Source organism: Moschus berezovskii, chromosome 28 (genome assembly GCF_049115385.1).
Source record: "Moschus berezovskii isolate FMDL1 chromosome 28, NW_MosBer_1.0, whole genome shotgun sequence".
Classification (NCBI taxonomy): domain Eukaryota; kingdom Metazoa; phylum Chordata; class Mammalia; order Artiodactyla; family Moschidae; genus Moschus; species Moschus berezovskii.
The window spans coordinates 24,575,437-24,590,409 of NC_142487.1; the positions used below are offsets into that span (position 1 = coordinate 24,575,437).

At 46.8% G+C, this 14,973-nt stretch overlaps 1 protein-coding gene across 5 annotated transcripts in view; it reads left to right on the top strand.

The window, feature by feature from the left end:
- The first annotated feature begins 2,154 nt into the window (after positions 1–2,154).
- The window catches only part of WDR7 (WD repeat domain 7), a 345,084-nt gene continuing 332,265 nt past the window's right edge, over positions 2,155–14,973 (top strand). For 2 of the 5 annotated variants that reach the window (XM_055417429.2, XM_055417428.2), the window contains exon 1: positions 2,155–2,384. The gene's annotated coding sequence lies outside the window, so the exon portion shown is untranslated. The remainder of the gene's footprint in view (positions 2,385–14,973) is intronic. The other 3 variants (XM_055417425.2, XM_055417426.2, XM_055417427.2) reach the window with 2 other exon arrangements.

Sequence of the window (14,973 nt, forward strand, 5' to 3'; positions counted from 1 at the left end):
AGATAACAGCATTTAATGGCCTTTCAAGTTGCCTGACCCAGGAATGAGCATTCCTAGTACTTTGGGACAAACTGATCATAAAATGCCTCCCAAAATGGTCAAATTTATGACCCAAAGGAGGGAAGATGTAAACAGAAAGAAGAGACTTGCTCATCCTCCAGTTATACTAAGGGTTAGGTTGTAACCCACTGCCCTGACGGGAATTCAGGGTGGAGAAAAATAGGAGTGGGCATTATGTGTTTTGGATATATGTGTTTTGGCTCCTAAATAATAAATATGCATAGCCAAGGAAGAATTTCAGTGACTCAATGCGAGATAATTTTTGCATCTTCCCACACAGAGAAAGGGCTCTCTTGGTGGCTCAGATGGTAAAGAATCCGCCTGCAATGCGGGAGACCTGAGTTCAATCCCTGGGTTGGAAAATCCCCTGGAGGAGGGCGTGGCAACCCACTCCAGCATTCTTGCCTGGAAAATGCTATGGACAGAGGGGCCTGGCGGGCTACAGTCCATGTGGATGCAAAGAGTCAGACATGACTGAGCGACGAAGCACAGCCCGGCACACAGAGAAAAGCACTAATATCATTAACTTGAGCTGTGTGTGTGTGAGAGAGATTAGCAGTAATCTTTAACCAAGATGTATGTTTGGCCTGTGTATTTCCCACTCAAGTTTCTTTTTCCACAACCCCTCTGCCACTAGTTGTGCTGCATGGCTTGTGGGATCTTAGACTTGTGGGAACTTAGTTCCCTGATGAGGGGTTGAACCTGGACCCCAACAGTGAAGGTGCTAAGTCCTAATCACTGGACTGCCAGGGAGTGCCCCCACATTTAGTTTTTATATACTAGCTCCTCACCAGCCTCTTAGAGGCTCTTCCCTCAGAGCAGCTGAGAGGCTGTTTCCTGGGCTCTCATTTCATTCGGTCCTCAGTCAGCTCCTTGGATGAAACTTCTCTCACAACTTTTACACCCTGCGTCCAGGAATAGTAAATTGTTGACAGGAAGCCTTTTGACCAGACCAACACTTAGCTTTTTGGGGGGGGAATTAACACAGAAACGATCCAGTCTGAAGTTGTTGTTTCTCTGCTCTGATTCCCTCACTGGCCACTTCAGGGTCCATCCAGTAGGGCTCTGCTAATCCAGGTGTGATCCGAAGACCCAGCAGGAATGGGCATTACCTGGGAGCTTGTTAGAAGGGGAGATGTCCAGACCTATTGAATCATAAACTTCATTTTAACAGTCTCCCCGGGTTAGCTTTAGAGGCTGCAACAGAATTCTTCCTTGTCCTTATAAACCCATTAGTGAGATTACAAAGGAAAAACAAAGCTAGGGAATGAATATACTGTGTATCTTTTTAACACAACTGACTGTTGGCCACATACATGGCACCGTTTTTTTTCCTTGGCTACCCATTCATTCATTCAACAAATATTTGGGAGGAAAATAAGGGAGCACAGTAAGTAATGAATGTCTGCTGAACTCGTTTAACCTCCTAGGCATTCATGAGGCCGTTATGTCTACTTTGTATGTGGGGATGTTGAGGAGAATAAAGAGGAAAAAGCAAGACGCCCCAGGTTGACACTGCGCAGTGGAGGAGCCAGGATCCGAATCCACGGCCATCCAAAAGCAGCACTTGCGTCCCACACTGCCTGCCGCCCACACGGGTGTCCGTGCCTCCCCTCTCCTGGGCAGCAATGTCGTCGCAAAGGTCAGGCTTCCCCTAGTCAAGCAGCGGGTTCCTCCTCTGGCCCTCTGCGTCAAGGAGAGAGCAGCCTAGATCGGGGTCAGAGGTAAACAGTAACCACGTTCCAGAGCTAACACCTTCCAGGAGTCTGGACCGAGCCTCGGGGGGCGGTGGGCAGAAGAGTAAACCTGCAGCATCCCGGCCACAGGGTGCAAACACCTAGACATGCCATCTCCTCCATCCTTCCATCTTGGTCCTTCCAGGCGGGCGGTGGAGAGGGGGAATCCGAGGCGAGAAGAGCGCCTAGAGAGGCTTTCCCTTAACCAAAATGCCGGCCGCGCACTCCTTGCCCTCAGCCGACATGGCGGCCTCCGGGTGGTCTCCATGGTAACGCAGCCCGCCTCTCCGGTGCCGGCTTAGGCCGGGCGTGTGTGGAGTCGAGCCTTTCCCGCCCCCTCAGTGTTTTGCGACAGTTGCAGGGGCCGTCACGGCAGTTGGCGGGTGTCAGCTGATTTGCCGCAGCGGCGGCGGCGGCGGCAACGGCGCCTGGCAGCCGCGCTAGCGAGGCGGAGGCTGGGCTGGGGCTCCAGCCCGAAGTTTCCGCGCCCCGGCTCGCCCACCCGGCGCCCCGCCCGGACACGTCCTCGCCTGGGCCTCGTGGCCGGAGGGACGGGAACTAGCCAGGCACACGATGAGGCTGTGACAGGTGAGGGCGCTCGGGCTTTCCCGGGGGCGGCCCCCGCGCGGCTGCGCCCCCGCCGTGGGGCTCGGGGGCCGGCGCTTGGGGTCCCCGCCCCGCTCCCTCTGGCCGCGGTGCCCGCCGTCCGATCGCCGCCGCTGGAAGCCCTGACCGTGCCGGCGCCCGCAGCTTCGGGCCCGCAGCTCGGCGCCGGGGCCCGGAGCGCGGGTCCGGCCCGGGGTCTTCGGGGCCCCCCGGCCTAGGGAGGGACAGCGCTCCTGCCGACGCTGGCTCTCGCCTTGGGATGGGACCACCTTGCCCTCCACCCGAGTGGCACTCTAAACGGAGCGAGATGCTTGACGCTGACGGGTGGGTGGTTCTTGACAGGGCTTTTGAGAGATGTTGTGCTTGCTTTGGGGGTCCTCACAGCCCTTCCCGATGCTCTTTGGTTTGCCCTTGCCTAGGGTGCTGAGACGTCTGTCAGTACACCTGCCCGCTCTCGTCTCCCTGCCCTAGGACTTGATCTAAGCGGATACCTGCCCCCGGCGCCCGCTTACTTAGTGGGTCCCAGCGTTCTGAAGCTCTGTGCTTGGAGTTAGCCATACCCCCCGCCTTGGATTCAAAAGCTGCCGTTTTGTGCTTTGATTGACTTGCTATGTCAGTTTCTCAGGTCCTGCTGCTGCTGCTGCTGCTGCTAAGTCGCTTCAGTCGTGTCCGACTCGGTGCGACCCCATAGACGGCAGCCGTCGAATTTGAAATTATGGCAGCTGCATCACAGGAAGCGTTGGAGTTGATGCATCTGATTTTAGGGTTCAGTGAGAACTACAGTTTGCTTTCACAGTAGCATTTGACATGGGCCAAAAGAGGCAAGCTGTGACTCTTTGAGATGTTTATTATTTAGGCCTTTACAGGCAGGATGTCAGGATCGCCTGTTATATGAGAGAAATTGAGTTTTGAAATACACTCTCTCATTTCTTTTTAAGCAATTTGTTACAGTATGGAGGTGGAGGACAGCTTAAAAGTGAAAATAGAGTGTTGAAATGCCTTTGGTATTACGAAGAATCAAAGGTTACCTTGATTTCATCCAAAATAACATCTTAGTTATTTCACATTGGGCAAACCGAACAGTATAAACACGTATTAAATGCCTGGTTAATTTTCCTTTTTTTTTTAAAGTATTTTATTGACACATAGTTGATTTACAATGTTCTGTCAGTTCCTGATGTATGGCAAAGTGATTCAGTAATACAAACATAGAATAGTCTGCATTTGCTAATCCCAAACTCCCAGTCCTTGCCTCCTCCACCACCCTCCCCCTTGGCAATCACAAGCCTGTTCTCTGTGTCCGTGAGTCTGTCCCAAAGATAAGTTCATTTGTGTCATATGTTAGATTCCACACATGCATTTTTTTTCTTTACTTTTATTTGTGGTGGTGCTGGGTCTTCCTTACGTGCTCGCCTTCTCTAGTTGCAGCACACGGGCTTCTCACCGCAGCAGCTTCTCCTGCTACGGAGCACAGGCTCTAGGGCGGGAGGGCTTCAGAAGTTGCCCCTCGTGAGATCAGTAGTTGTGGCACCCAGGCCTCGTTGCTCGGATGCATGTAGAGTCTTCCCCAACCAGGGATGGAACCCATGTCCTCTGCATTGCAAAGCGGATTCTTAACCACTGCACTAGTAGGAAAGCCCCCCTCCCCACCCCATGCTTTTCTTTTTTAACAGAAGGGAATACCAGCCTTTATTTATACTTGGATTCTAGCTCAGAGCCATTTTAGACAGTATAGCAAAGTGGGAAAAGGCACAGATCCTGGGACCAAGATTCATATTCCAGCACGAAAATGTTAACTACCCGGCAGTTCTCTAATGTTCCCCGCAGTCCCTTCAGTCAAGTGGGGAGAGGACCACCCCTTCTAGTGGCTGTCACAGCTGCCTCTGCCCTAGTGGCCAGTCTGGGAACTCACCCCGCAGGCAGCTCGGCTGAGACTGAATTCTGTAGGTCTCAGATCACCGAGGAGGGTGCTTCTCAGTTATTGAACATCTGAGGTAGCCCCTACCTTCAGACATTCTGAGGCAAGAAGTAGGAACGCGGACTGGCTCAAGGGCTGAGTGTGATCTTACGATCTCCTTTTGTTTGGAGAGAAGTTCTGTTTTGAAACAGAGGAAGTGAGGTGGTTGGTTTTCTATGTAACAGAGTAGCATGGCAAACTCTCCAAGTAGTGAGCTGGGTGTTGTGCCCTTGTCACCGGAAGGTGGGGTGACATTTAGCCTTAGTGGTGTCCTCTATGCTAGGTCAGACCTAAGGTTTGTTTTGGCTCTCAGATGCAGAGGGTTGAGTTAGTCTTTTTCAATTCAGTGATCACCACTGGGATGTTCTGCACATCTCCTGGTTGTTGTGTTTTTTCTTTTCCCATTCTTCGTCTTTTATTTCCAGGCTCCACTCCCTTCCCTTGCCCACCAACCCGTAGTCCACCACTGCAGCATGTCTGATATGCATCCTTCTGTTGGTCTGTGTTCTTCAACGTATGTTGTTTTGAGCACCCACATTTTACATTTATAGAGATGATATTGTGCATGATCTCATTTTTTTCTCTTCCTGCTCTCTCCTATTTTTAATATTATTTATTCCTTTATTTTTGGCTGTGCTACGTCTTGGTTTCTGCGTGTGGGCTTTTCTTTTTTTAAAAAAATATTTATTTTTATTCATTTATTTGGCTGTGCTGGAGTCTTAGTTATGGCTCGTGGGATCTTCCTTGCCAGGAGCGAGATCTTTTAGTTTCAGTATATGGGATCTAGTTCCCTGACCAGTAATGGAACCCAGGCCACCTGTATTGGAAGCGCGGAGTCTTAACTGCTGGACCACCAGGGACGTCCCCGGCTTTTCTTTAGTTGTGGGGAGCAGGGGGGTGGGGAGGGGTGCTACTCTAGTTTCAGTGCTCGGGCCTCTCACTGCGGTAGCTTCTGTCCTTGCAGAGCGTGGGTCTGGGGCTGGCGGGTTTCAGTAGTTGCAGCGTGTGGGATCTAGAGCACAAGCTCAATAGTTATGTTGCAGAGATTTAGTTGCTCCGCAGCATATGGATCTTCCTGAATCAGGGGTGTACCCGGTGTCTCCTGCATTGGCAGGCGGGTTCTTTTACCATTGAGCCACCGGGAAGCCCCGCAGTCTACTATTTAAGGATCTATTTGTGTTGCCATCTATTGCTTCTAGTTGCTGCAGAGTGTTTCAGAATTTGCATCTCCTACAGTTGATACGCAGACTCTCCTCTTTGTGGATGCCCACCTAGCTTTCATTTTCCTGCCACTTCAGGCAGTACTGTGATAAACGTGCCTTTTAGACCTCTGTGATGCTCTGAGGTATCCATCTAGGAACACGACTTCTGGATCATAGGGTGTTTGTGTATTTTATTGAAGGTTTGCCAGATTGTGTTCCCAGAGCGAGCTGCAGTGGTCTGTCTTCCTGCAGGCAGTTCAGGAGAGTTTCTGTATCCTTGTATCCCCGCTGACGCTCAGTGTTATCCGGCCCCCTGCTTTCCTCCAGACCTCTGGGTACAAAATGAATCTCATTTTGAATTACTTTTCACTGTTACTCATGAGTTTGAGTCTGTTTATGAGCATTTTATCTTTTGGGGTTTTTCCTTTTGTAAAATTGTTCATTCCTTTATCCATTTGATTTTTCTTTTTTAAAAAATTTATTTATTTTTTAATTGAAGAATAATTGCTTTACGGAATTTTGTTGGTTTCTGCCAAACAGCAACATGAATCAGCCACAGGTGTACCTATGTCCCCTCCCCCTTGAACCTCCCTCCCATCTCCCTTCCCATCCTACCCGTCTGGGTTGTTTCAGCGTCCCTGTTTGGGTTCCCTGAGTCATACAGCAGATTCCCATTGGCTGTGTATTTTGCATGTGCTTTACCCATTTTTATTCTGAGGTTTCACACTTTTCCTTGTTGATCTGCAGAAGCTCCTTGTGTTTCCTAGATTGTCGTTTGTTGTTTTAGTTGCTAAATTGTGTCTTATTCTTTTGCGACATGCCCAGCAAACTGCTCTGTCCATGGGATTTCCCAGGCAAGAATACTGGAGTGGGTTGCCATTTCCTTCTCCAGGGGATCTTCCCGGACCAGGGATCAAACCTATGTCTCCCTGCATTGGCAGGTGGATTCTTTACCACTGAGCCACCTGGGGGGCCCATTTCCTCGATACTAGTCCTTTAAATATTGTATCTGTACCTATTCTGTCATTTGCCTCCAACTTTATGATGTCCTTCATTGAACAGAAATTTTCAATTTGACATAATAAAATTTTTTTTGCCTATGCTTTGTGTTTTTTATTAAAGAAATCTTTCCGCAACTCTGTGTCACAAAGTTTTTCTCCTATTTTATGTACTACTAACTTTGTAGTTTTCCTTTAAATTTGTAGGTCTCTAATCCCTCCGGAGTGTGTTTTCACAGGTCACAAGATAGAGACCCAGTTTATTTTCCGAATGATGTGTCGGATTTCCTAGTGTCAGCCTCTCCCTTCCCCGTGGGTTAGTGGGGCCACACTCACTGTGTATCAGCCTCTCATACAAGCTCTGAGCATGGTCTTCGGTCCCTTTGGCTCATTTCTTTGCTTTTGCTCTAATGTCACGCTGTTTTAGTACTATGGCTTTGTATGATTACTTTTTTCCTACATAAGTAAGTCTTTCCATTTATTTTGTTTTAGCTTTATGTTGAAATAATTATAGATTAAGGAAGTTGCAGAAGTGCTGCAGAGAGGTCTGATTTCCCCCACTGGTTCCATTTCGTGTAGATCCACCCAGTTTCCTTCCATGGTTATACTTTATACAACTATAGTAAAATAGTAAAACCAGGAAACTGACATTGGTACCATGCCTTATGTAGTGCTGTGCCATTTTATCACCTGTGTGGATAGATACCGGTAACCGCCAGTGTGGTCAAGATACAGAACTGGGGACTTCCCTGGTGGGCCAGTAGCTAAGACGCCACACTCCTAATGCAGGGAGCCCAGGTTTGACCCCTGATCAGGGAACTAGATCCCACAGGCTGTAACTAAGACCTGGCACAGGCAAATAAATAGATAAATAATAAATTAAAAAAAAAGATACAGAAATGTCCTGTCACCACCAAGACCTCTTTCAAGCTGCTTCCATAAGTTCCCACCAGCAATGTATGAGAGACGGAGTTTCTTTGCATCCTACCCGGCATTTGGTATTATCACTATAGTTCTTTGTGATCTTAATTTATGTTTCCCAAATGGCTACTGATGTTAAATTTCTGATAAGGCAAGTTTTCCATTATTTTTTGATTTTCAAAGTTGGCTTGACTATTTGTGGATTTTTATTCTTTTGTATGTATTTTGAAGCTGCTGCTGCTGCTAAGTCACTTCAGTCGTTGTCCGACTCTGTGTGACCCCATAGAATTGAGTTTCTAGAAAACAATACACCTAGAATTTTGATTTACTATGCATTGAATGTATGTTTATTATGGGGAAAATTGATGTCTTTATAACATTAGGTCACCTTATCCAAGAGCGTGGCATAGTCTTCCATTTATGACTGAGCAGAAAGAAAAGTTTTGTAGTTTAAAAAAAATATCGTGAATATATACTAATTTTAAGTAGATTATTGCTGATAGAAGAAAACGCTACTGATTTTCATATATTGATATTTTACCTTTGTGAGTGTGTTCTACTAGACAGAGATCAAAATTTGTAGTACAAATCTTGAAATAATTTTGGTACTTGTAGAGTTAGGCCTGGAACTAGGTAGCACTTTTTTTCTTATTTTTTAAAATTTTTGGCTGTGCTGGGTCTTCCTTGCTTTGCATTGCTGAACGTGGGCTCTGGGGCCTGAGGGCTTCCAGAGTTGCGGTGCGCGGTTCATTCGTTGTGGCTCAGGGCCCTGGAGCAGAGGCTCAGTGGTTGCGGTGAACGGGCTTAGTTGCTCCACGGTATGTGGAATCTCCCCGGACCAGTGCGCACACCTGTTCCCTGTGCATTGGCAGGAGGATTCTCATCCCCTGTACACCAGGGAAGTCCTCGGTAGCATTTTATTATTGGTTTATCTGTTGCATTTTTCTGTGACACTATTTCGTTTGTTGGAACAGATAAGCTCAGTGATTAGAGTGTGGGGTCCGTGAGCTTTATAGATTCTAGACACCGTTACACAGTGTCCTCAGTCTTACATATATGGATGCCGGTGATCGTGGGCAGAGTCCTCCGAGAGCTTTTGGATGGATCTGTGTGCGCTCAGTTGTGTCTGACTCCTTTGCGACCCCAGGGACTGCAGCCCACCAGGCTCCTCTGTCATTGGAATTTTCCAGGCACGAATACTGGAGTGGTTTGCCATTTCCTACTCCAGGGGATCTTCCCGACCCAGGGATCAAACCTGAATCTCTCTCGTCTTTTGCATTGGCAGGCGGATTCTTTACCACTGTGCCACCTGGGAAACCTGGATCTGTATCTGATACTTAAAACTGCTTTGCTGATAAGAGCACAAAAGATAATGTTGGAAGTCTTACACTGTGACTGTATTCAGCAAGTTCTAAGTGAAATTTTCATTTCTTTTATATTAAGTAACATAGACACTAAATTCATAAAATAGTAATTAATTTAAGTAAAATTAGGCATCTTTTCCAAAATGTGTTGGTGATGTTAAATGAAAATGTAGGTTCTTTGGACTGATAGTTGCTTGCGTTAGTAGTCATCAAAAAATGGTGGAGCCATGAAACGTTAGAGCACTGGTCAGTTCAGGATGGAGACACTTTCTGAAGTGTTGCAAGTTATTCTGTAGGCTCTTGTAGAATGGAAAACTGCTGGAAAGACATGGTTGTTTAACCACTGTCTCCCATCCAGTTAGCAGTGGTAACTTATGACCCTTCAAGCTCCCTGAAGACATTTTACTAGTGTTTTGCACATACATATTTCTTTATGAATGTTGGTAGTTAGTATATGTCAATGATAACAGATTGATTGAATGTGCCAATTACCTTCTGTTCTCACATTCAAGTTTTTTTATTTGGCTGTCTTCCTTAAGGACTCTTCTTTTTTCTAAACATTTCAAATATGAACAAACAATAAACATCATCATTAATGAGGAAAACCTTACACTAATAAAGCACCAGTTTACTAAGTTTAAGAAACTTTACTTAAAGTTACTAAGTTTAATAGACCTTAGTGAGCATGGTAGCGATAACTTAAACCATGTTAGTTTGCTGCATAGCTCCTAAGATGTGTCTTATTGTGTATGTGTCACAGATAAAATGAAAGAGGCTAGAATACAGGTACAACCTGTAGCTGCAACTACAATTAGTATGCTAATTTGATTAAGGGGATTCGTATTAATTGTTGACATTACTGTAGAAAAATTCATTGATAAAAAGCTGAAATCCAAAGCATGCAAGATCAAGATGTATTTTAATTTGTTGATGGGTTCAACTTTTTTAAAGCCAGGCACACGTTTCATTCGTTCAGTTCAGTTCAGTTCAGTCACTCAGTCATGTCCGACTCTTTGCGACCCCATGGACTGCAGCACGCCAGGCTTCCCTGTCCATCACCAACTCCTGGAGCTTACTCAAACTCGTGTCCTTTGAATTGGTGATGCCATCCAACCATCTCATCCTCTGTCATCCCCTTCTCCTCCCGCCTTCAGTCTTTCCCAGTATCAGGGTCTTTTCTAATGAGTCAGTTCTTTGCATTAAGTGGCCCAAGTATCGGAGTTTCAGCTTCAGCATCAGTCCTTCCAATAATTATTCAGGATTGGTTTCCTTTAGGATGGGCTGGTTGGATCTCCTTGCTGTCCATGGGACTCTCAAGAATCTTCATTCATTACTTTGTTCATTTATTCAGTAAATATTTGGGTACCTCCTATGTAGCTGAAATTGTAGGCACTGGGAATACAGTATAAAACAAAAGAAACATAAATCATCACCTTCATAGAATTTATGCTACAGTAGCAGATTCAGACAAGAAATCAGTAAGTGAAGCATTTGGTATGTTAAATGATTGTAAGGGCTCGAGCAGTATAGTAAAATACTGTTGGGTTGGTGGGTTTTGCAATTTATACTGGTTAGGAAAGGCCTCACTGAGCAGACAACATTTTAGCAGAGATCTGAAGTGGATGAAGGAACTCCAGGGAATGACTTGCTGCCCTCTGAGCTGGGGAAGACTGTGGGAGGGGCAGGTTTGGGGAAGAAGACCAGAGACTCACTTTTGAACCCGTCAGAGCTGAGAAGCTTATTAGCCATCCAGATGGAAGTGCTGAATAGGAAGCTGCGTTTTTGAGTGTGGAGTCAGAGGAGAGCCCCTCGCTGGGAACTGGGGAATTGTCAATGCATAGCTGGTATTTGAAGTCGTGAGGCCGGGGCTTCCCAGGTGGCTCAGGGATAATGAATCCACCTGCCAAAGCAGGAGACACGGGTTCGAGCCCTGGTCTGGGAAGATCCCATCTGCCGTGGACCAGCTAAGCCCGTGAGCCACAACTCCGGAGCCCAGGAGCCGGAACTCCTGAAACCCGAGCACCCTGGGGCCCACACTGTGTAGCAAGAGAAGGCGCCTCAGGGAGAAGCCCTCGCACCGCAGCTGGAGAGTAGGCCCCGCTCAACGCAGGTGGAGAAGGAGTCTGTGCAGCCACGAAGACCCAGCACAGCCAAAAATGCATAAGGACATTGATAAAGTTATATTAGAAATAAAACCGTGAGGCTTGGGGAGATGGCTGAGGGAAGCGGGGAGGGCGTGTTGCCAGAGGAGAGAAGTCCAAGGACTTTGCTCGTTTAAAGGTCAGAAAATGAGGGGAAGTGGAGACTAACGGTAGCAGCAGCGTGTGAAGACGTGGCCGCCAAGCGCAGAAGTCTTTCGAGGGAGAAGTGTGGAGTGTGCGAGTGCTGCTGGTGGGCAGGAAGGAGGATTGGGACTTGACTCGGGCTTAGCAGGGGGAGGTCTGCGCGACCTTTCTAAGAACATTTGTGTGGCGGGTGGAACACTGTGCTCTTGTCTGTGGGTACGGAGGAGGGTGATTTACAAATGAGGACATTCCGATGTTTCCTCGGGGTATGCAATCAGTAAATGGGGAAGGCAGTGGCTGCCCACTCCAGTGTTCTTGCCCGGAGGATTTCACGGACCGAGGAGCCTGGGGGCTGTGGTCCACAGGCCGCAGAGAGGCGGACTCCACTGAGCGCTGGAGCCGCGCAGTTAGCACACAGGGGAGCCGGGCTCTCCCCTATGCCGCGCGACCCTCAGCCGACCTGGCTGATCCCCAGGATACTGTGGCAGTTCATCTTCTAGTTGGGGAAGCACGTTTGTTTCTTCTGGGTTATTTTACTTTATAAACCATGAAAAGCTTCAGTGCTCAGGGTTTTGATGGCAGTTTCTTTTCTGAGGGGAACAAGTTGGAATGATGGGGGATGGTGGTGAGATTCGAGTAGATGTGGGAGATGAAGTCGATTCTACCAGATGGGCTCTGTTTTCCCTAAGATATAGGGGCTTGGTGGGCACCGCTTGCTTTTTGCCTAATCGGTAACTCTTGAAACTGAGGCAATTTGGCGATGGGTAGACCATAAGTAGCTGCAGAAATTTTAAACGTGATTCATAGGCCTCGAAGTCTATGAATCATTTTTAAAATTGGGATGTATTTTTGACCAGATAGCTGTACAGTTCTTCAAAACCCAGCTCTCACATGCTCAGGGCTGTCTTTGCAGTGAGAAACAAGTGGAGTCTTCTGTTGCCATCTGCTCATTCCACATGTTCTTTTGAACCAGGATCCTGGAACTTCCTTTAGCAAAGCCTTCCTGAAGTGTCAAGCTCCCTGGAAACAGATTTCTTGCCACTCAAATAAGAAAGTATAATCTTAGCAATTTAGCGGGAGCTGAGTGTTCAGAAGGTGAAGCCCCTCAGTGACTCCATCTCTGAGGGGGCAGCTCAGTGATCCCGTCAGTGCATTTTGCTGCTGCTGAGTCACTTCAGTCGTGTCCGACTCTGTGTGACCCCATAGACGGAAGCCCACCAGGCTCCTCCGTCCCTGGGATTCTCCAGGCAAGAACACTGGAGCGGGCTGCTATTTCCTTCTCCAGTGTGTGAAAGTGAAAAGTGAAAGTGAAGTCGCTCAGTCGTGTCCGACCCATAGCGACCCCACGGATTGCAGCCTACCAGGCTCCTCCGTCCATGGGATTTTCTAGGCAAGAGTACTGGAGTGGCTTGCCATTGCCTTCTCCGTCAGTGCATTTTAGGACCTGGCTATCTGATTGCATTATAACAAACAGTCTTCATCATCTGATTCAGGTTTTTCTAAGTCTTCAGTGAACTGACCACAAAAACACAAAACAAGCACACAGAAAATTCATAATCATAATGACTGCTACCTTCATCACACCGTGAATTTGACTTGAACAGATTTTTTTGACAAACGATGTAGGGATGTTCTGTGAATCTGAACAAACCTTAAAGGCTCTTTTCTTCGTCCGTTGCCTTGGTGGCGAGTACGTGTAGTTACTTAGTCTATAGTCTCTGCTTTTCATTATCCCTGTTGATAGGTGGAGGCCAGCCTGCTCTTGTTCATGTGTGTGTGCCCATTCTCAAGAGAGAGAATTTGAGTTTGTTTTTGTCTGCAGGCCTCAGAGGGCCTGCCTGGGGCACAGGAAGCAAACAGACCGAGGCAGTGTTAACTCTTCTATGGAGACGCCTGAGTTCCTGGGCTGGTCATGTATCTCGCTCTAGCATTTGAGCATTAGAAAAGCAGTGTAGAGAGATGAACACTGACCTGATACCAGATTTTTCATGTATAATCTTGACTCTCGTAGCTCTTAGAAGTCATCTGGAATACCAGTATCCCGTGAGATTTTGCAGAACAGGATGGTCTTACCAGACTGTCACTCCCTAGGTTATTGATAGTTTAAAGGTAAAAAGAGGTACGGTAGAGGTAGTTGGTAGTCACTGCCTTAGTCACGTGGTCGTGGGTGGCATCGCCGACGGTGGGATGTCAGGTGCCTCCCGCTGGTGACGCAGCGGGAAGGACACTTGCCCTAAGTGCTTCACTGGAGCCTGCTCATGCCTTTAGAGCTGACTTCCAGTTTGTAGGAAAAGCAGGAGACAGATGAACGCATGATAAATGACATCATGAATACAGTGAGACAGATCTGAAATGTGGGACGTTTCTCAAGCAGTTGGTTTTGTTTTGTTTTTTAAAGTTAGAATGAAGCATGAAAGTCAGTTTGAAAAATGAAGTGAGACTTGTTGTGGAACTAAGGAGCAAGGAGGCATCACAACCAAGTGCAGTGTGTCAGACTTGAATAGTTTGTTTGCTAATATTAGTGAATAATATTTATTTATTGAGTGAGCTTTATACTATTTTTGAACTTTTTGTATATTTAACTTTTTTTTTTTATAATAAAAAGTTGGGAGAATCACAAGGGAGAAAGTAGATTTCATCTTAATCCTTTTATTAACGGAACAGTCAAATTTAAAAATATTCCTTTGGGAGTTCCCTGGTGGCCTCATGGTTAGGATTCCAGGCTTTCATTGCCATGGCCTGGGTTCAATCCCTGGTGAGGAGCTGAGATCCTACAAACCGTTGAGTGGCATGATCTCCCCCCTCCCCCCAAAAAAAAGGAAAAGAAAAAAACCCTCCAAATCTAGTGAAAAGGAGGGATGAAAGATTTCCCCCTTTACCTTGAATTTTTTCTTAGGGTTTGTTAGGCCTTTACAGAGCTAAGCAGGAGAAAGCTGCAGAAATAGGAAGATAACTGCAGAGTACACTGTACTGGAAACCCAAGGGAGGAGAGTCAGGGTTAGCAAGGGGTCAGCTGTGTCCAGCGAGTAGCTCTAGGAGACTGAACGTCCGGTGAGGACTGAGCAGGACGGTTAGGAAAGTAGGGATCCACAGTCCATCGATGACAAAGCATCCTGCTCCTCACTTCTCTCCTGGGACCTTGCTTCTCTCTGCAGTACTGGAGAGTTCTTCCCTGGAGGATCATATCAAAACGGTTGACCTCTGTGCAGCGGGAGATCTTACGTGTCCTTAGATTAAGTCTGTTTGAAGATACAATCTATACTACATGAGGCAGTTGGTAGTAAGGAAATGGAAACATTATGTTACAGGCCGCGGGACTTCAAAGTGTTCATTGTTATAACAATGAGAGAAAGAGAATGGGAGAAAGAAGGAATCCGGGAGGGAGGGAGGGAGGCAGGGATTACCAGATTTACCTGCAGGGGCTGCTAACAAGTGACCGTCTTTTGGACAAAAGTGAGACTAGAACATGTTTGAAGGACAAAGGCTAATTTAATGGAAAGACAGATAAAATGGCAGTGAGAGGGTAATTAAGGGAGTGGAGTGAAGTGAAGTGAAGTTGCTCAGTCCTGTCCGGCTCTTTGCGACCCCAGGGTCTGTAGTCAACCAGGCTCCACCGTCCAGGGGATTTTGCCAGGCAAGAAAATGGGAGTGGGTTGCCATTTCCTTCTCCAAATTAAGAGAGTAAGATCCTTCAAAGAGTCCGGGAAGAATTTAAATCTAATTTAAATTTTCTTCTAATTTAATTTTTTGTTGATTTAGATTTAAATCTTCTTCTAAATGTAAAAAGACGAGCTATTTCTTCCTCAGAAGTAGCTTGCTTGGCACACAGTGAAAGCTTATAATA